Below are 21563 nucleotides of genomic sequence, written 5' to 3'. Positions count from 1 at the left end.
TTTCATTGGTTTACGGAATGGAAGTAGTGCTACCTATTGAAGCAGAAATTCCTTCATTAAGGATACTATCCCAATTGAAGCTTTCAGAAGCTGAGTGGATTCAACAAAGATATGAACAACTCAACATGATCGATGGAAAGAGATTAAGAGCTATATGCCATGGGCAAGACTATCAGAGAAGAGTGGCTAAATCCTTTAATCGAAAAGTGAAACCGAGAAATTTCAAAACAGAGGATTTAGTAGTGAAGAAAGTCATCTTCAACAATTCGGATCCTCGTGGCAAATTCACTCCGAATTATGAAGGTCCATACATTGTCAAGAAAGTTCTTCCTAGAGGAGCATTGATTCTTGTAGATATGGCAGGAACAGAATTGGCCTATCCTGTAAATGCAGATGCTGTCAAGATTTTCTACCCATGAAATGAAGACAAACATTCAAGAAAAAATTCGGGTCATTTTAGAACATGTGCATATCACGCATATATGCATATCATGCATTTCATGAATATGTTTATCGATTTTGCAGAAGAAAGCAAAAAGAATCCGAACCAGTTGATGATTTCAGAATTCCCAATGGAGTTATCAAATAGTAAAGGGAAGTATCACTTCCAATTCTATTTTCCATTGATGTTCTCTAATGCGCTTTCCTTTTTATCATCTCCAGGAAGACAAAGAAAATGGAGCAACAAAGGAAGAATCCCCAATGGACCAAAGCAAAACATGCAAACAAAAGGGATCTCGGTAAGTTGATCAGACAGGTATCCTCAAATCGTGAGAGCATATGTTAAAGAAGTTGCATTTTTAAGAGAAAAATCAAACTTTTTCTTCTCCAAATGGAATGACACTAAGGCTAAGCAAAACAAAACAGATTGTTTTGAAAAGGAAAATACCTCATAAATGTTTCAAATAAAAAGTCTTGAAACACGCTGTCTTTAAAAATGCACTAAGCATCAAAATTCCTTAAAACGGATGATTTGACAAAAAACTTTGAAAAATTTCATAGAAAAAGTTTGGATCAAATCGAATGGAAAGACCTTCAAATGATGAAAGGTAAGCCATATCCACACACGTCCCTTATACACTCAAAGTCAAAATTGAGAAGTGAGTGAGAAAAACTCATCCGAAGGAAATAGGGGATGTTCGCAATGATTACATGGATTGAAACAATGAAAGGCAGTCATTTCACCATCCTACACACATGCTTACCCTTTGCAAGCCAAATTTGAGCCAAAATAGTGCAGAAGTTTTTCCAAAACAACCCCGTTAAAAACCACCCCATATTAGGGCAAATCAGGAAGTTTGTGATTGACTGCTATGGAGAATAGGATCAAGAAAGATTTTATTGCATACTCTTGCATCAATCTTTCTGTGATAACTTCTTATAAAGTCATATGGAAGCTCAAGACATCCCAAAAGGAAGAAGAGCACTTCATTTCTTATACCCAAACACATTACCTTTGGCAAAACCCAATTGAGCCTGAATATTTATTTCAGAACCCCAAATTGGTGATCATCTCTTCACACTGGAGCATGAGCATATGATCCACTTTAATAGATAAGAAACAAAAAGGCAGAACACAGAGTTCTTAGAATTCAAAAGATCAAAAACAAAAGAGTCGGGGGCATGAAACAGCAGTGTGCTTGGTAAAAGCAAGGCCAAATGCCCGAGGAAAAAATGAGAAAGAAAAAGAGAGTTCAAAAGAAAGCTCAAAATGACAAAAAAAGAAGAGTCATGACAAAGAAAAGTCAAGATCATGAGAGATCATAGAACACAACAAGTGAGAATGAGCAAAAGAAAAGAGATTGTAATAAATGTTTTAAGGGACTCTGATGGTCATAAAAGAAAGACCCTTAGCAAGCAAAAAAAAAAAAGAGAAAAAGTGGTGATGCCAAGAAGATCATCAATTCATAAAAACTCTGAATTCAAATAAACGAGCCTTTTGAGCCTACCCAATACCAACAATACAACCTCTCCCCAAAGACTCTTCAGATTGGGATGTTGAGAGTAGAAACATGACATTATGACAAGAAGTCATCACTCAAAGAAGTATATGCAATAATATCTTCTCTTGTCCTCGAGGTTCTTAACTTGTAGATCCGAAGTCAGATATGATGAAATCCTTTTTCTTGGCCTTACAATGCCTATACTTTGAATAGCCATTGACCAAGCCAATATTACAATCCTCCGAAAGACCTTATCGGATCAATTGGATTGTATACATTGCGAACATCTCCGAACACCTAAGGATTGGTTAAGAGAGACAAAATTGAGGGATATCAAATAAGTTTCAACAAGTTCCCCTTTCAATCAGATGAAGAAAAGACCAAGTTCATAAATGGAAACAAATCCGTTCTAATGAAGGTCTTCCAAACGATCATTTCAAGCATTTCTTGAAATATTGCAAGCATTTTGTTCAAATAATTCCTCAAAAAAGACATTTGATTGTCTGAAATGCATTAATGCAAAGAATGCATGTTTCCAAGCCAGGTTTCAAAAGTTTTTGGCCAACTTAAAATCGGGATTTTAAACAGTTTGTGGTAAGCTAAGAAAAAACCACGCGCAAACAGTTTTGATTAATTTCAAAACTATTTTTCAAAATAGTTTTTGGTCAACTAAAAAAGCATACAAAGGTTAGTGAAACCTCAAAATCACATAACTCACGGTCAAGGCATTCATTGTTTGAAGTCTTCCCAAAGTCCTACAAACGATGAGCCCCTAGGTAAATTCAAAGTCCTACTGATGAGGAACCCCTAGGCAAATTCAAAGTCCTATAGGTGAGGAGCCCCTAGGCAAATTCAAAGTCTTACTGGTGAGGAACCCCTAGGCAAATTCAAAGTCCTATAGGTGAGAAGCCCCTAGGCAAATCCAAAGTCCTACAGGTGAGGAACCACTAGGCAAATTCAAAGTCCTACAAGCGAGAAGCCCTTAGGCAAATTCAAAGTCCGACAGGCGAGGAGCCCCTAGGCAAATTTAAAGTCCTATTGGTGAGGAACCACTAGGCAAATTTCCAAACCCTCAGGCGAGGAGCCTCAAGCGTTCATGGTTCGTGGATTCGTCCATAAACCACTAAATCTAAATAATCATCATAATCATCATCACCATCAATTCATGCCCTTGGATAAGTGATAAAGAGGCAGCTCACAAACAGGTAAGTTTCTCTCCCTCAATCATTAAGAACCTTTCAAAATACATTTTGAAAAGAAACTTTTGGATTAGATCACGAATTTTAAAAGCAAGATCCCTAATCAGTTATTGTGAAATTTCAATCTTATTTTGTTCATTGAGTTGACTGAAAACTCAGGTGTCACCTTGTCTTTGAGATCAACTTCTAACGAGCTCAATCTCAAAGAAAGGCAGCTGTTGACACCTGATTTTTAGCTCATTTTTTTGATATTTTCAAAAATCTCAAAATTAGGACTAGGAATCTTGGCCAAGCCTAGAAAGCTATTTCTAAACAAAAAAATAATTTTTTAGCATATATTAGCATTTTTCCTTAATTTCTTTTAGTAAAAAAAATGAGAAAAGCAAGAAAAATAGCAAATGGATTCAGAAATTTCCATAAAAATAGTCATTAGTCTTATTTTAAATCCAATTTCATGAATACATCATCAATTTTTAAAAATCTCAATCGGGTATATGTTTTTCTCAAAATGGGCAAAATTAAACCCGAATTGAACCAAAAATGCAATTAAATCTTTTCTAGCCATTTTTAAGTCATAGTGTCTTCACAACAAATGATTCTGGGACCTTGAATTACATAATGGTCGGTCCAATTGCACAATTTGTTAAAGAAATCAGAAAACCCCAAAATTCAATTGATATTAAGAATTTTGAACCCAAATTGGGAATCGTACCCAATATGAAATTGTTGAACCATGAGACCATCATTTCTAGGGTTAATCAGATGTGGGTAATTCAATTTTGACATCAATTTTACCTAATCAGGTCATTAGGATATCAAACTGAATAAAACCCTATTAACCCGAATACAAAAATGTGAAAATCTTGGACACAATTATAACAAAAATTGGGGAAAATCATATATTTGGGTTAGGAATGTGATGGGGAATTCAATTTTGGGGTTTAATTTTGAAAATTGAGTCAAAATTGAGTTTAATTGGCGAATTTAGACCAACCCGGGTCTGCCGGGTCGACCGGGTCAACCCGACCCGACCCGAGTCAATCACCTTCTTTGCCCGACTCACCCAGATGTACTAAACCCAGAAAAAACCATTTCAAGCCCGTGACTTAGTCGATCATTTCCAGTCAAATAAACACGTGTTTGACCTAAACGATAGCTGGAGAATCTCCAACTGTCGTTGGAGATTAGTTATCATTGATTAGAAATCGGTTCTAACGATCTCTGGGGTGGGATTTTTTATCAATGTAAAACTGAAAAACTTGAACATTGCGGGGGCGAAGGTGTTCGACGAATTGCTGGAGAGAAAAAAGAGAACCAGGGAGCGAGAAAGCAAGAGTTTTGAGCGTGAGAGGCATGTAGAGGATCCCGGAACTGAGCGTTCGACGCTTCCTCCGGCGAGGAAACGTCGGCAAATCAGTTCAGAGAGTGATCTTCCATACCTGAGAAGTCACAGATGAAGTTGCTTGTCAAGGCCTGAAGATAGGTCTTGGCCGGCGCATATTGGACTTTCCCGGCGAAGTGGTGACCATTGACTGATAGAGTAATCGTCCAGGAATCACCCTACGGTTGTGGTTTGACTCAGAAATTCCAATCTGACTTCAACGAAGAAGGTAAAATTTGCTCATGCTCATAGTTTCATAAAATCCAGATTTCACGTTTTAGTTTTGTTATGTTTGATTGTGCCATTTTCTTCATGATTCTGAATTTATTGATGATTGAAACATGTTTCTGAATATATTTCCCGTTGTTTGATTATATCTTGGGTCATTAAACGGTATGAATCGAGTGGGCCGCCATTGTTGATCATCACCGGAGCTTCCCTGACCACACCGGAGTGTTGTTTGTAGCCAACAATCATTCAAGTTAGCCATTTCTATCTTCACTTGATGTTTTGATGTTGATTTGATCGCTAGAAAACGGCTAGGACGTTCATAATAGGGGTGAATGTTAGAAAAGTTGGAAAGGTCAGTTTCGAGTTGGCATTTTTAGGTTCGATTTTCGCAGGCAAGTGAACGTCCGCCGGCGTTCCGAATAGGTTAGATTGAAAATAGAATGTATGGACATTACAATAGTGCAATCGGAATGGTGAGATAGTTGCCAGAAGGTCATCGGCGACGGGGCCAAACCGGTGACCCCGAAAACATTGAACTCTGAACAGTGCCCACCAACCGTTCGAGGAAATGCCTAAATGAGAAATGGTCAAAACGGCGCCGTTTTGGCTCTGGGTTCGCCGGAGGAGATGACCGGCACCGGAGCCGGCGCCGGCGATGCCCGGTTCGGCCAAGCCGAACCGGGTTGAACCAGGCCGGTCCGGTTCACTACTTCGGTGGGAATTTTAAAAAATAATAAAAAATGAAAAATTTCATAAAAAATTAAAAATTAAAAAAAATCTAAAAAATCTAAATTTTTTTTAGAATTTAGAAAAGTTTCATAAAAAATAAAAAAATCACAGAAAAATAAAAAAAAAATTAGAAAATTCGTGAAAATTAAAAATTTCTCAGAAAATTCATAAAAATTCAGAAAATTCAGAAAATACAAATAAAAAAATTCAAAAATTTTAAAAATTCACAGAATGGTCCAAAAACACTGTGGCCAACCATAAAAAGTGAAATTTGAATTTTTGGAAGTGCCCAAGTGGCATTTTTAGAAAATCCGAAATTCAGGGGTTATAACCCCTAAAAAACCCTAAAACCCTAAAAAATGTAAATCGTGAAATGAATAAGCTTCTAGAGCTTCATTAGGGTTTGGATGTTTTGATTGATTTTCATTTTCAGAGACCACTTAGGATTGATTGATATGATTGACATTGATTGTACATTTAATGCTTGTTTGGTTTTTCCTGAGATTAGAATGGATAGAATTAGTGGTTAAACCTCGGAAATTTGCATGACATGTTAGACGTCGTATCGTTCTTAGGTACCGAAAGGGCGTTAGGGATCTCGATTCGGGATCAATAACGTAACTAAGTCCCCGTACTCAGAATCTCTGGTTCGTAGAATCGTGGTATTTCTCCCGTACCTCAATTAGGTTTCTAGTCTACCTACCAATAATGACTAGTGACGACTCCAAAATCACAAACCTAGACTAAATAGGAAATTACCTTCTACTGTCACGTGAGGTATGGTCTGGGAGAGACCCTTACACGGAAATACCTCCTTAGCGCGCAAATCCCGAAAGCCCCAAAAAGCGTGGCGCGACAGGCTTGGCGACTCCGCTGGGGAGTTACCTTTTCTAAGTGGACTTAGGCCTAGATAGAACGATATGCTTGTGTTTTGTGCTTGCAAGGATCCCAGGTACGTCCTGCTAACGATAGAGTTAAATGGTTTTGCAAGCGGGTGGTATAAGGGTTGTAGTCTTTGCTAACCCTTGTTTTGCAGGATGGTGTTGGATTGAATGTGGTTTGAATGAATTTTAGAAATGCTGTTTGGTTATTAATTTCTATGCATGCCTTTAAATTGCTTTAGCACTATACCATTAGCACACACTACCCGTGGCCCAACCCTGGCTACATTTAGGATTACCCTTAGGAGGTATGTGTTTAGGCGAAACTATGGGCCGATTGCTCATGGGATCGTTTAAATACAATACCGATCACCGAGGTGGAATAATATTTCATTACTTTAGGCCGATCGCCTATTGGAATGGAATCCCTTGTCCATTAAGGTGATGACCTTGAGCCTTTAGCATATCCTACCCTTTTTAGGCGTCAAAACTTCACTGGTTGCATTCGCTTGTCTTTGTGGTGGTATAACTAAAACCAAACATAAATATCATGGTAAGCAAATATCGTTCCATTCCATTCTTTTACAATTATGCATGTTAGTTGGCACATTCTTAAAAAAAATGCCTAAATGACATTCAATGCTTGGTATAAAATGCCCTTTCGTTTTAGAATGCATGATTAGGGTGTCATACTCCATTTGACCATTCTTTCATTTTTAGATGAAATGTATAGGTCCATGGCGGATTTCTCATGTAATTCAAATGCTTATTCGTTCACTTCAATGTATTCGAAGTTGTAAACCATAGTTTAGGGCTTTATGGTCTAAATGGAGTATGACAGAATAGGCATTTACATCACACATTAAATTTGTCCATGATCTTAACTATATGCTCTTTTAAGGTTTAAACGGACTCAAAATGACATTTGCATTACTTTTGAGGTATGCAAGTGTATTTAACCTCCGTCCTACCTTAAAAGGACATATAAGTTAAATGGGGGCATTAAAATCAATTGGTAATCCATGGTGAATAATAATCACTTTCTTTTATATGCTTTAGATCGAAATTGGTAAACTAGACATACAAGTCATTCCTATTCTAAGGAAGGAGCTTTTGGCATGGTGGGTAAACATGACAAAGGACAACAAAGCATATGTAAGGGAAAGGCTCGGGAATTTTTTCAAGCTTATCAACCTAGAGTACCAAGTGAGTCTAATCCAAGCATTATCCCATTTCTGGGAAGTTACCACTGCCACATTTCAATTGGGAGAGCACGAGATGGTACCTACACTAGAAGAATATAAGGCAACTATTGGGATTGATTTCGAGTCAAGAACCGTTGAGCCCCCAGTTGGATTGAAACCCACAAGCGTTATAGCCGAATTTTTTAAATTGAAGACCCCTCAAGTGGAAAAGTTGATCAAATCGAATACTGGGAGATTTCCTCTACATACTTGGTGGACAATTACTCCAAATTGCCGAAAGAAACGGGAAATACTTCCGCGAGGGTTTTTATGCTGGCCTTCTTCGGATTCGTTTTATTTCCCGCATCAAGGACGGGATTAAATCCTCTCGTTGCGGTAGTTGCTAGGCAAGCTTGTCTAAAATGGGATTTCTCCAATATCCTTTTGGCGGAGACCATCATTTCATTGAACAAATACCAAAATCAACAAAAGGGTATACTGCAAGCTTCAGCTAGGTTACTTTCTGTATGGTTTATTTCCCATACTCGACCTTGGGAACGTTATATGCACATTCGAGAGATCGACTCATCTACCAACCCTATTGAGAAGTATTTGAAACTCCAAGACAAAATGCCAAAGTACTCTTTTCTTGAGTGGGCAAACTTCATTAGAGCATTAACTCCCGACTAGCTTTGATGGAGAATTTGATGGCCAAAGATAACGGAAGCTCAAATTACTACCCAAGATGGTAATTTTGTGCCTTTGCTAGGATTGAGTGGCGGGACTGCTTATCGCCCACTAAGAGTCATATGGCAATTTAGAATGGTTCAACAAATTCCACCTATTTGGCATCCTGAGGAGTTCACATTTGAGATACCGCAAGAACCTCTACCTTAAAGGAAAAATAAAGAGTTGCGAACAAGGGTTGATGGGATCGTGAATTCCTTGAAGAGATCAACCAAGCAAATAGTACAATGGCCGGAAGATTTGGAAGGAGAAATGAAGCTCTTTTTGGCATCTAATGAGTATATAAGGTGGTTGAAGGCTAAGCGACCAATTGACGTCGAACCTTATGTACCTTTGAGTGTTACAACTCATTCTGATGAGCCGTATATCCCAGAGTACATTGTGCCAAACACGCCAGGTGTGGAGCCGTATGTTCCCGATGAAGTGATAATCAATGTGGAAGAATGGGAGATACGAGTCAAGGAGTATGAAGAAGCTGAAGCTACCTTAGCTAGCAAGAAGCCTAGACTTGTTTAAGCTAGTGTTCCCCTATTTTGTTGAATAGCATTGTAATAAAAATTTTCCAAATTGAAACAATTGCTTAATGAACAATTGCTTAATGAAGTTTCAAAATATTTTTGTGAGGAATCACCATGGATTACAATTCTTTGAATTGTATGATTCCTTGAGAAAGACATTGATGAAGAATTTTATACAAAGCTAAGGTTTATATGAAATTTCTTATCCTTGACAATCTCATGAAACCATACAACTAAAAGAATGTAGGGTTTCATGATCATTTTACTATGCTGATATCGGGTCTTTTTTGGCAAAATAGGTTGTTTAGCAACGGAAGGTAAAAGACCTCGGACTCAGCTACAAGTTAGAATGGCGGAAGAAGAAACCTGTGCTCGACTAGCTGAAGTCGAGAATCAAATGACCTAAATGGTTGCAATGATGGCAGAAATGAAGGCTTTTATTCTCACATCTCGAGGATCTTATCCTACTACTCTAAATATGGGAACTTCAAACGCTATCGAAATACCTATTGAAGACCCAGTCAGAAACAAAGAACCAATTCAAGAAAATCGTCCAAAGACTACGTCTGAGGTGGTAAATTTGCATGAGGATGATCAAATCAAGAAGACATCCAAAACAAAAGATGAAGAAGAGGCCAAGAGATTATCCAAAATTGAAGAATACTTAGCAAGTCAAGGCTATGAGCTTCAAAGGTTCGACAAGTTCTCGTCGTACGCAAAGGTGGTTGTTCCAGAAAACTATAAGGAGCCAGAGTTCGTGAGCAAGTATGATGGCACTGGGTGTCCCAAAAGCCATTTGAAGTATTATCTCCGTAAGATGGCAAGATATTCAGACAACACGTAGAAGACTTCACTAAATGGGATCATTTGGCGGGACAATTTCTTCACCAGTATAAGTTTAATGTGGAGGTACTTCCAACTAGAGAGGATCTCGTCAGAACCCAGAAACGGAAGAATGAAGGGTTCAGAGCCTATGCTTAGAGATGAAAAGCTATTGCCTCATAAGTAAAGCCCGCCATAAGTGAAGACAAGCTCATTGAGCTTTTTCTAAAGTCATTGCCAGTTGAGTATTATGACAAGCTTCATGTATCAGGCTATCAAATATTCACCATGTTGGTAAAAGTGGGTGAAAGAATTGAATGGGGATTGAAAGAAAAGAAGGCTCAAGAAACAGCAGCACGAAGGCCTTACCCCGGGAAAAAAGACAAAGAACCCATCCGAGAAGTGGCTATGGTGTCAAGCCCAAGTACTCATCAAGCATCATTTCCGAAGCAATCAAATGTTGCTTGGAAAAATCCAAGGCAATTCGAGCCAAATAAAAGGCCCGTGAGGCAATATACACCGTTGCCCCGACCTTTGTCAAATCTATTACTAATGCTTCTAGAAAGACATTTGGTGGCCAAGAAAGTACCGAGAGACAATCCTGCGAGATTTTCTTGGTACGATAAATCAAAAACCTGCACCTATCACGTAGGAGAAAGGGGACATGATGTAGATAATTGTTGTTGACACCTAAATTTTGGCGTATCATTTAGTCGTAATTTGTATAGAAAATTAGGGATTAAATTTTTAACCCCTAAACAAAAATATCTAGGTTGCATAACATATAGTTTAAATTCATTTTAGATTAGTTGCATTTTGCATCAGACCGGCGGTGACGAACGAGCTTAAATTTCATCGAATGGGACTCGGCTCGCTTGGAATGCAAGGGCCGGGAATTACAAGTCAAACGGGCTCGGTTGTTTTAATTTGAGTTTAATTCAGCCCATTATGCTTAATTAAATAAAAGCCCAAGTTAAATCAGCCCATTTAAATTAAATTAAACCTAAGCCCAAGCCTAAGCCCATTAGGACTATAGAGCCCATCTAATTGATCTAGGTTAGCATTATATAAACATGTTTAGGTCAGATTTTTAGGGAGAGGAGAGAATTTTCGGTTCAGAAATTCGGAGAAGTCGGAAGCTTCATTCAAGAGGAGGTCTCCACGTTCTGGACGAAGGGAGACCGCCAAAAGAGCTCTCCTTCTCTGTAATGTTCATCACGTACAGAAAGAAGAGAGTTTGACTTTGAAAAGAGAGGGGCTGTCTTGCTTCTTGCGAGACTTCACGTGCAAAACAGGGATTGCACTAGAGAAAAAGAAAAGGAAAGGACCTCCCACTGCACGTTCTGAAAAGTCAGAGTTCTTCGAAGACCTCCCTGGTCATCATCTCGTCTCTGCACTCTCAGTGGTCTGCTGCTCCTTGACTTCCCTGCATCAGCCGCGTCAGCAACATCCGGATTTCTTTCCAAGACGGTCTTTACACCTTTGCCGAACGGAAGCGCTCTTGCCTACACCATCGAGTCATCGACGTCACAACACTTTGCTGCAGAGTCACCGAATATACAGCAGTGACTGGCGAATTCCTCGAGCACCTCGGCGAGACCCATCCATCTATTTATCTTCTGCAGGTTTCTCGGTGAACTCCAGGAGGTTACTAGCTCATACCGACGTCTCCAACAGTGACAATTCAGCCTCAGCGAGTCTCCCGCCGTTGGTCCCGCCACCACCACGCGCTCCACCGCGCCCGTCGCCGAACGCCACCGTGAGCCGCCGCGCCGACGCCGCGTCGCCCGTCGTCCGAGTTCGATCCCGATCCGCAAACTCGATCCCGAGTCGATTTGAATTTGGGAATTATCTGCAAATTAGGTAATTCAACATTATCCGATATTTTCAGAATATTTAATTTCCTAATATGGGTGTTTGAATATTTCGTGAATATCATGTGGATATTTAGATATCTTAGGATAATGTTCGATATATCCGCAATATTTTTAAATATTCAAAATTAGGAAAACTTCCTAATTTAGCAACGTATCTGGACGACTATCCGACCTTATCCCTAAGGTTCGATACGTGGCGATACGGAAAATTATTATCTTATCCATAACCACTTGGGTACGATAATGATTTTTATCCGCTTTCCAAATTTGAATAATCGGCTTTCCGTCGATATCTATAACCCTATAGATATGACCGATAGTTTGATTTGTATGCCTAATCCGAGTTTGAAACAAATATGGCGGATCGCGTGGACGTTTTGAATGTGGTTGCTATCCTTGTTTATTTAATTGCTTTCCTTTTTCAAATAAACAGAAAATTCAAAAAAATATTAATTAGATTTGAATTAGAGTTTTTGCATGTCTAGGAATCCTAAATATATCTAGAAGATAGAGTAGTTATTTAATTTAAATTAGGACTTGAGATGATTTATTTCCTAGTTTAAATTAAGTAATATTCTAATCTTAATAGATTATTCAGGTTATTTTATTATTTCGAATTTCCATGAAAATCCCAAGAAAAGAAGAATGAATTGTTTTAGGATAGATTAGGATAGATTGTATTCTTAATTTAAGTAATTCATTATTTCGAATTTTAATAAAAATCCTAAAAAGAAATCATGCTAGGGTAGATTAAGTCATCATAGTTTGCATGTTAATTTAGGCATTTTTATTATTCCGAATTTAAATTGAGAAAATACCAAAAATAATCATTCGTCCTGTCATTAGAAATAGGTCACGTCGTCGCACGACATATAGTTTGCATGCTAGGTTGCATTAATCGCATGTCATTGCATATAGGCTAGATTTCATTTAAATAAGTGAAAATCCAAAAAAGAAATTGAGTGAATTGCTTGTTAATTAGAAATCATATTAGGGTGTCAATGTGATTTTCTAGCTAACAATGCAGATGCTTATGTTGCTTCCAGGTAAGTAATTCTTCCAAACTTGCAATTTATTTAATGCTTTCTGGGTGTTAAATTGGTGGTTTGCGCACTCGCATTAACACCTCACATGTTAGTAACTAAGTTAAAATGGATCCAAACTGCCTGCCAAAACATTTTTGAAAAGAAATGGTACTGAAAGGGCGTTAGACTAGACCTAGCGTAACCAAGTCCCCAAGCTTAGAATCTCTGGTTCGTAGGAATAAAACATATCTCCCTATGTTTTATTTAGGTTTCTAATCAACCTACCATAAATTGATTAGTGGCGACTCCGAGCATAAAAAATTTTGCATGTTAAAAACTTAAACTCTAAGTTGCGAATTGGTAGGGCTTGGGAGGGCCCAAGTTAGGCTTAGTCTTAACAATCCATTAGCCTGAGAGAAATTTTAGGTCGCAACAATTGTCCCACTCTAAAGTACAAGGTTCAACAACTCATTGACAAGAAGATATTGAACTTCCAAGAGCTCGAGCCAAATGTACATCAGAATCCTCTTCCTGAGCACAATACAGTAAACATGATCAAGGATGAAGAAACAGTGATCAAGTTTGACAATGAAGATGAATATGAAGTCAAGATTAAAGCTTCTCGATTAGGAGATGCCCACTTTCGTTAAGAAGCACTCCTAAACGGCGAGATTGTAGACAACTTGGGAGAAGGCTCCGGAAAATATAACTTCCAAGTGAAATATACCCCACCACCATGGGCATTCAAAAATGAAGTAATCGTGCCTGATGGCTGAGGTGGTATGGATGATGAAACCAGTCCTGAGGAGAAAGCTCTACCCAAGAAAGAAATGCTTCAAGATGAAACAGATCAGGATGAAAAAGAGAAAGAAAAAGCCGATCAGGGTGAAAGGTGTTTCACCCAGAAATCATCCAAGGAAGGCGAAATTGTAGACTTACTCGGTCAAGACAGCGGTAAATATAATTACCATGTCAAATATACTCCACCACCATAGGCGTTCAAAAATGAAGACATTGTACCGGACGGATGGGGTGGCATGGATGAGGTCCCAATTAGCCAATTAAATCTCAAGAATAATGAAGATCGAGAAGAGAAAAAGAAGAAAAAGACTCGCCGAGGTGATAGGCGATTTGTTCGAAAAGCACAAAGACAAAGTGAAGTTGTTGATTTTCTGGGTCAAGATAGTGGCCGATATAATTACTGTGTCAAATATACCTTCATGGGCATTCAAGAACAAAACAATCACACCTGATGACTGGGGTGGAATGGATGCTGACGAAGCCAATAGAAGCATGGTATCCATGATTACACCATTTCTAATCAAGCTTGATGAGGTAGATAAATATAAGGAGGAGGAAGGCCCTTTCACACCGATCACTATTCGACTCCCATTGATCAGCTAAAGATCAAAGAAGAAAAAACACAGCCTGTGATTATCGCTCTCCCTCCAAAAGAAAAGTTTGACACTATGTGTGTACCTTGGGATTATTCTCCCAAAGAAGTCAATGCCATAATCCGATCAGGGAGATGCAATGTCCCGAAGGAAAGTGAACATGAAAAGAAAGGAGAAACCGACGAAGATGTCAAATAGTTGCTTTCGGTCATGAAGACGAGCAAATTTGAGGTAATTGAATAGCTAAGAAAGATGCCGGCACAAATTTCTCTGTTGGATCTCTTCAAGACTTCAGAAAGCCACAAAATGGTACTGATGAGGCTTCTCAATGAAGTGCACGTCCCGGAGACAATTAATGAAGTACAATTGGAAGACTTTGTTGGCACTATTCTTATGAAAGACCAAATTGCCTTCTTCGATGAAGATTTCCCAATTGATGGGCGTTCCTATAATAAGGTCCTGTATATCGCCGTCAAATGCCGGGGCAAGGAGGTATCACGGGCGCCGATTGATAATGGTTCCGCACTTAATTTGTGTCTACTAAGCACACTGCATCGCTTGGTGATTAGCGAAGAGCTCATCAAACCATCTAAGGTAACTGTGCGTTCGTTTGATGGAATGAAGAATGATGTTATTGGCGATATCGAGCTCGAGGTGAACATTGGCCCTGTGCCTTTCCTAATTGACTTCCAAGTAGTGGATATTCCGAGGACTTTCAACCTGTTACTCGGAAGACCTTGGATTCATATGGCTGGTGTCATTCTTTCAAGTTTCCATCAAAAGGTCAGGTTTGTCATTAATGGCAAGATAATCACCGTAAACGGGGAGACAGATTTCACCACCTACAAAGAGAGTGCAATACCGTATGTCGAATCCGAAGTGAAAGAAGAACCAAGTTATCATTCCTTCGAAATGATCTCAATGGTGCAAATTCCTGCCGGTTGCATTATAAAATCTCCGGAGTTCTCAATACCATCCATTATGTCTGGAAGGATGTTATGCCAGTATGGATTTACTCCCGGTAATGGTCTTGGATCGAAATCCCAAGGAATCAAGGAACCTATTACTCCTCTCGCTACAAGAATGAAGCACGAAATAGGTTATATTCCAGATAACTCTAAGGATCACCATGGAGGCCAAGGCCGAGGTCGAAAGAACCATGGAGGCTATAGAGGCCGAGGTGATCGCCTCATTAATCCATCCATATGGAAGGGCAAAGCTAAAGAGCTTCCCTATCATCAGATTCACATTAAGGAAACTTTTCCTAAACCTTCCAAGCTACTTGAAGAAGAAGACTTACATGTAGAAGAAGAATATGTTCTGCCAAGTTTATTCGAAGAGAATACCATCAACGTTATCATAACTGAGGCAGAAGATGCCTACGCACTGGAGTAGGAAGATTCTCTTGAACTTTTGCTGCTAGCTTTTTCCATTGCATTATGTTGATTACCGTTTCAAATTTCTTGTGATTTCATTTGCAATTTCAGTTCAGCTGCAATTTACATTTCTGTTGAGATAGATGTAATCGCATTTTTCAATTCAATAAAAGTGATCAAATGTTTTGTTAAGGACATGTAGAAACAAAACCAAACCTATGATGAACATTATCCTCATTCATGAGGCTTGAGGCTTTGGGTTTCTATATTGCTCCTCATTGCGAAAATGATTTTAAGAGCAAGGAAGTCTGATGATATGAGGACTAGCTCTGTCTTTATGTTAACAAATTTCAAAATGAATTTCCAAAAGGTTTTTCCATAGGACCACATGCGTTACTTACTTTGTATGCAATTACTAATCATGTTTGTTACATGTCAGGCATGAGCATTCGCATATCCATAATAGGTTCATATGTGACCCAAATCTTTTCGAGGAGATCACTTGCGATATCGAAGTGGATAATGAAGATGAGGAATGGATCAGAAGGGAATGGATCCGTCATGAAGAATAAAAGCCACTCACGTTAGAGAAAACGATCACTGTTAATCTGGGCGATAAAGAGAATCCCAAGGAAGTTAAGATTGGGGAAAGTCTTCTCTCAGCAGAAGCAGAGAGGATCACAGATTTACTCAAGGAATATAGATATATTCGCGTGGTCTTATGCTGACATGCCAGGCCTTGATCTAAGCATAGTTGAGCAAGCTTTACCAATTGATCCAAGTATTCCACCAAAGAAGCAAAAACTGAGGCGAACAAAGCCAGAATTGACGAAGAAAATAGAAGAAGAAGTGATGAAATTACTCAAAGTCGGTTTCATCGAAGTAGTACCATATCCAGAATGGGTTGCCAACATAGTACCCGTAATGAAGAATGATAGTCGAGTACGAGTGTGCATTGATTATCGCGACCTAAATAAAGCAAGCCCTAAGGATGATTTCCCGCTTCCATATATTGATGTATTAGTGGATAGCACTACTGGGTTCGAAACATTTTCATTCATTGATGGTTTCTTTGGATATAATCAAATCCTCATGAAGAAAGAGGATAAGGCGAAAACGTCCTTCATAACACCATGTGGCACATTTTGTTATAAGGTGATGCCTTTCTATTTGAAAAATGCTGGTGCCACATATCAAAGAGCAATGGTAACTTTGTTCCATGACATGATGCACAAAGAAATTGAGGTATATGTGGATGACATAATTGCAAAATCCAAAAAAGGAGAAGATTGTGTTGAGGTGCTTCGCAAATTGTTCGAAAGACTTAGAAAGTACAAGTTGCGATTGAACCCCAACAAGTGTGTATTTGGGGCAGAATCTGGCAAACTGCTAGGATTTGTGGTCAGTAACAGGGGAATCGAAATAGATCCTTCCAAGATCAAGGCAATATACGACTTAAAGACTCCTTCTACAGTAAAAGAAGTGAGAAGCTTGTTGGGGCGATTAAACTATATTGCCCGTTTCATCTATCAGCTTTCTGAGACTGCTAAACCATTCTTCAAACTATTAAAGAAAAATGCCAAAGTAAAGTAGGATGTGGAATGTCAACAAACCTTTGACAAAATCAAAGAATATCTAGTATGCCCACCAGTGTTGGTACCACCAATTCCTGGAGTTCCGCTGATCTTATATTTGACGATTCACTATGAGTCGTTAGGAGTGGTGCTTGTACAAAGAAGACCAAATGATGGTAAAAAACAAGCCATTTATTACTTGAGCAAGAAGTTCACAGCATTAGAGGTGAATTACCCGGCAGTCGAGAAGACATGCGTTGTATTGATTTTGGTATTATACAGACTAAGACAATACACCCTTCATCACCAAATTTTGCTAGTGACTGAGAATGATCCGATCAAGTATCTTCTCGAAAAATCCTCCTTGGTCGGGAAATTAGAAAAGTGGCAAGTTTTGTTATCTCAATTCGACATCAGAAGTTCATCTCAAAAGTCAGTCAAAGGACGAGCAATAGCAGACATGTTGGCAGAAAATTCACAGAATATTGCCAGTCCTGAAGAACAACTTGATGATCATATATTGACAATGGTCGACGATAAATGGACCATGTATTTTGATGGTGTAACCAACTTATCTGGATGAGGAACTAAGGCAGTACTGATCTCCCCAGAAGGCCAACACTATTCGGTATCTGCGAAATTGGTATTTCCATGCACCAATAACATCGCTGAATATGAAGCATGCATTCTCGGCTTACAATTAGCCCTCTCAATGAAGGTAAAAATGTTGCAAGTATATGGAGATTCTATGCTCATCATATTGCAAACAACTGGTGAATGGCAAAGTTGAGATACCAAACTAATTCCTTATCACAGATACTTAGAAGAGATTATAGACAGTTTCGAAGAAGTAACATTCGATTATCTCCCAAGAACTCAGAATCATTTTGCAGATGCTCTGGCAACTTTATCTTCCATACTACAAGCTGAAGATGGTATGGATATAAAACCATTGAGAATCAATATTCTTGAACAACCAGCTCATTGCATGATGGTCCAAGCAAAGTTCGACAACGAACCATGGTATCATGACATCAAAAGATATCTTCAATCGGGAGAATTTCCTGAAGAAAGCCAACCAGGTGACAGGAAGTTTATAAGGAAGATAGCCAACAAATTCTGCCTCAGTGGTCAAATCCTCTACAAGAAATCATTTGATTCAACTTTACTAAGATGTGTAGATGCTACAGAAGCTGAACAGATCATGAAAGAAATTCACGAAGGTGAATGTGGACCGCACATGAATGGACATCTTCTAGCCCGAAAAATTATGAGGTTGGGATACTATTGGATGACAATAGATCATATTGCATTCAACATGTGAGATGTTGTCATCAATGTCAAGTTTATGGAGACAAAATCAATGCACCGCCAAACGAGCTACATCAAATGTCCGAGCCATGGCCATTTTCAATGTGGGGCATTGATATGATTGGTGGATGACAATAGATCAGATTGCATTCAACATGTGAGATGTTGTCATCAATGTCAAGTTTATGGAGACAAAATCAATGCACCGCCAAACGAGCTACATCAAATGTCCAAGCCATGGCCATTTTCAATGTGGGGCATTGATATGATTGGTCCAATCAACCCGAAGGCCTCAAATGGACACCGGTTCATCCTGGTTGCTATTGACTATTTCACTAAATGGATTGAAGCAAACTCCTACACGAATGTTACTGCCAAGAATGTTGCAAGATTCATTAGGCGGGACATCATTGCTAGGTATGGAGTTCCAAAAGCAATAATTACGGACAATGGCTCAAATCTAAACAACAAGATTATGGATGACTTACTCGAACACTTCCACATCCGACATCTGAACTCATCTCTATAACGTTCACAAATGAATGGAGCAATTGAAGCAGCAAATAAGAATATCAAGAAGATACTGACCAAGACAGCTGAAAATTATCATGATTGGCATGAAAGGTTACCGTATGCTCTGATGGCATACCGAACTTCAATTCGAACATCAACTGGAGCAATGCCATTTTCATTGATTTACGGAATGGAAGCAGTGCTACCTATTGAAGCAGAAATTCCTTCATTAAGGATACTATCCCAATTGAAGCTTTGAGAAGCTGAGTGGATTCAACAAAGATATGAACAACTCAATATGATCGATGAAAAGAGACTAAGAGCTATATGCCTCGGGCAAGCCTATCAGAGAAGAGTGGCTAAATCCTTTAATCGAAAAGTGAAACCGAGGAATTTTAAAACAGAGGATTTAGTAGTGAAGAAAGTTATCTTCAACAATTCAGATCCTCGTGGCAAATTCACTCCGAATTATGAGGGTCCATACATTGTCAAGAAAGTTTTTCCTAGATGAGCATTGATTCTTGTAGATATGGCAGGAACAGAATTGGCCTATCCTATAAATGTAGATGCTGTCAAGATTTTCTACCCATGAAATGAAGACAAACATTCAAGAAAAAATTCGGGTCATTTTAGAACATGTACATATCATGCATATATGCATACCATGCATTTCATGAATATGTTTATCGGTTTTGCAGAAGAAAGTAAAAAGAATCCGAACTAGTTGATGATTCCAGAATTCCCAATGGAGTTATCAAATAGTAAAGGGAAGTATCACTTTCAATTCTATTTTCCATTGATGTCCTCTAATGCGTTTTCCTTTTTATCATCTCCAGGAAGACAAAGAAAAGGGAGCAACAAAGGAAGAATCCCCAATGGAACCAAAGCAAAACATGCAAACAAAAGGGATCTCGGTAAGTTGATCAGACAGGTATCCTCAAATCGTGAAAGCATATGTTAAAGAAGTTGCATTTTTAAGAGAAAAATCAAACTTTTTCTTCCCCAAGCGGAATGACACTAAGGCTGAGTAAAACAAAACAGATTGTTTTAAAAAAGAAAATACCTCAGAAATGTTTCAAATAAAAAGTCTTGAAACACGCTGTCTTTGAAAATGCACTAAGCATCAAAATTCCCTAAAATGGATAATTTGACAAAAAGCTTTGAAAAACTTCATAGAAAAAGTTTAGATCAAATCGAATGGAAAGACCTTCAAATAATGAAAGGCAAACCATATCCACACACGTCCCTTATACACTCAAAGTTAAAATGGAGAAGTAAGTGAGAAAAACTCATCCGAAGGAAATAGGGGATATTCGCAATGATTACATGGATTGAAATGATGAAAGGCAATCATTTCACTATCCCAAATACATGTTTATCCCTTGCAAACCAAATTTGAGCCAAAACAGTAAAGAAGTTTTCCCAAAACAACCTTGTTAAGAACCACCCTACATTGGGGCAAATCAAGAAGTTTGTGGATTGACAGCTATGGAGAATAGGGTCAAGAAAGATTTTATTGCATATTCTTGATTCAATCTTTCTGTAATAACTTCATATGAAGTCATATGGAAGCTCAAGACATTCCAAGAGGAAGAAGAGCGCTTCATTTCCTATACCCAAACACATTACCTTTAGCAAAGCCCAATTGAGCCTAATATTCATTTCAGAACCCCAAATTAGTGATCATCTCTTCACACTGGAGCATGAGCATATGATCCACTTTAATAAATAAGAAACAAAAGAGCAGAACACAGAGTTCTTAGAATTCAAAAGATCAAAGGCAAAAGAGTCTGGGGCATGAAAAAGCAATGTGCCTGGTAAAAGCAAGGCCAAATGCCCGAGAAAAATGAGAAAGAAAAGAGAGTTCAAAACAAAGCTCAAAATGACAAAAAAAGTCATGACAGAGTAAAGTTAAGATCATAAGAGATCATAAATCACAACAAGTGAGAATAACAAAAGAAAAGAGATCGTGATGAATGTTTAGAGGACTCTGATGCTCATAAAGGAAAAGATCTCTACTGAAAAAAGAAGAAAAGAAAAAGTGATGATGCCAAGAAGATCATCAATTTCATAAAAACTCTGAATTCAAATAATACATGGCTTTATGACAAGAAGTCATCACTCAAATAAGTGTATGCAATAATATCTTGTCTTGTTCTCGAGGTTCTTAACTTGTAGACCCGAAGTCAGATATGATGAAATCCTTTTTCTTGGCCTTAGAATGCCTATCCTTTGAATAGCCATTGACCAAGCCAACATTACAGTTCTCCGAAAGACCTTATCGGATCAATTGGATTGTATACATTGCGAACATCTCCGAACACCTAAGGATTGGTTAAGAGAGAAAAAATTGAGGGATATCAGATAAGTTCCAACAAGTTCCCCTTTCAATTAGACGAAGAAAAGACCAAGTTCATAGATGGAAAAAAATCCTTTCTAATGAAGGTCTTCCAAACGATCATTTCAAGCATTTCTTGAAAGATTGCAAGCAATTTGTTCAAATAATTCCTCGAAAAGGAAATTTGATTGTCTCAAATGCATTAATGCAAAGAATACATGTTTCCAAGCCAGGTTTCAAAAGTTTTTGGCCAACTTAAAACCAGGTTTTTAAACAGTTTGTGGTAAGCTAAGAAAAAACCACGCTTCAAACAGTTTTGATTACTTTCAAAACTATTTTTCAAAATAGTTTTTGATCAACTAAAAAACCATACAAAGGTTAGTGAAACCTCAAAATCACATAACTCGCGGTCAAGGCATTTATTGTTTGAAGTCTTCCCAAAGTCCTATAGGCGAGGAGGCCCTAGGCAAATTCAAGTCCTATAGGCGAGGAGCCCCTAGGCAAATTCAAGTCCTACAGG

The sequence above is a fragment of the Syzygium oleosum genome, unplaced genomic scaffold (assembly GCF_021117445.2).
Source record: "Syzygium oleosum isolate NSW1041296 unplaced genomic scaffold, Sole_v2.1 Sole_v2.08, whole genome shotgun sequence".
NCBI classification, from domain to species: domain Eukaryota; kingdom Viridiplantae; phylum Streptophyta; class Magnoliopsida; order Myrtales; family Myrtaceae; genus Syzygium; species Syzygium oleosum.
Note: the sequence above shows the minus strand (reverse complement) of the source record.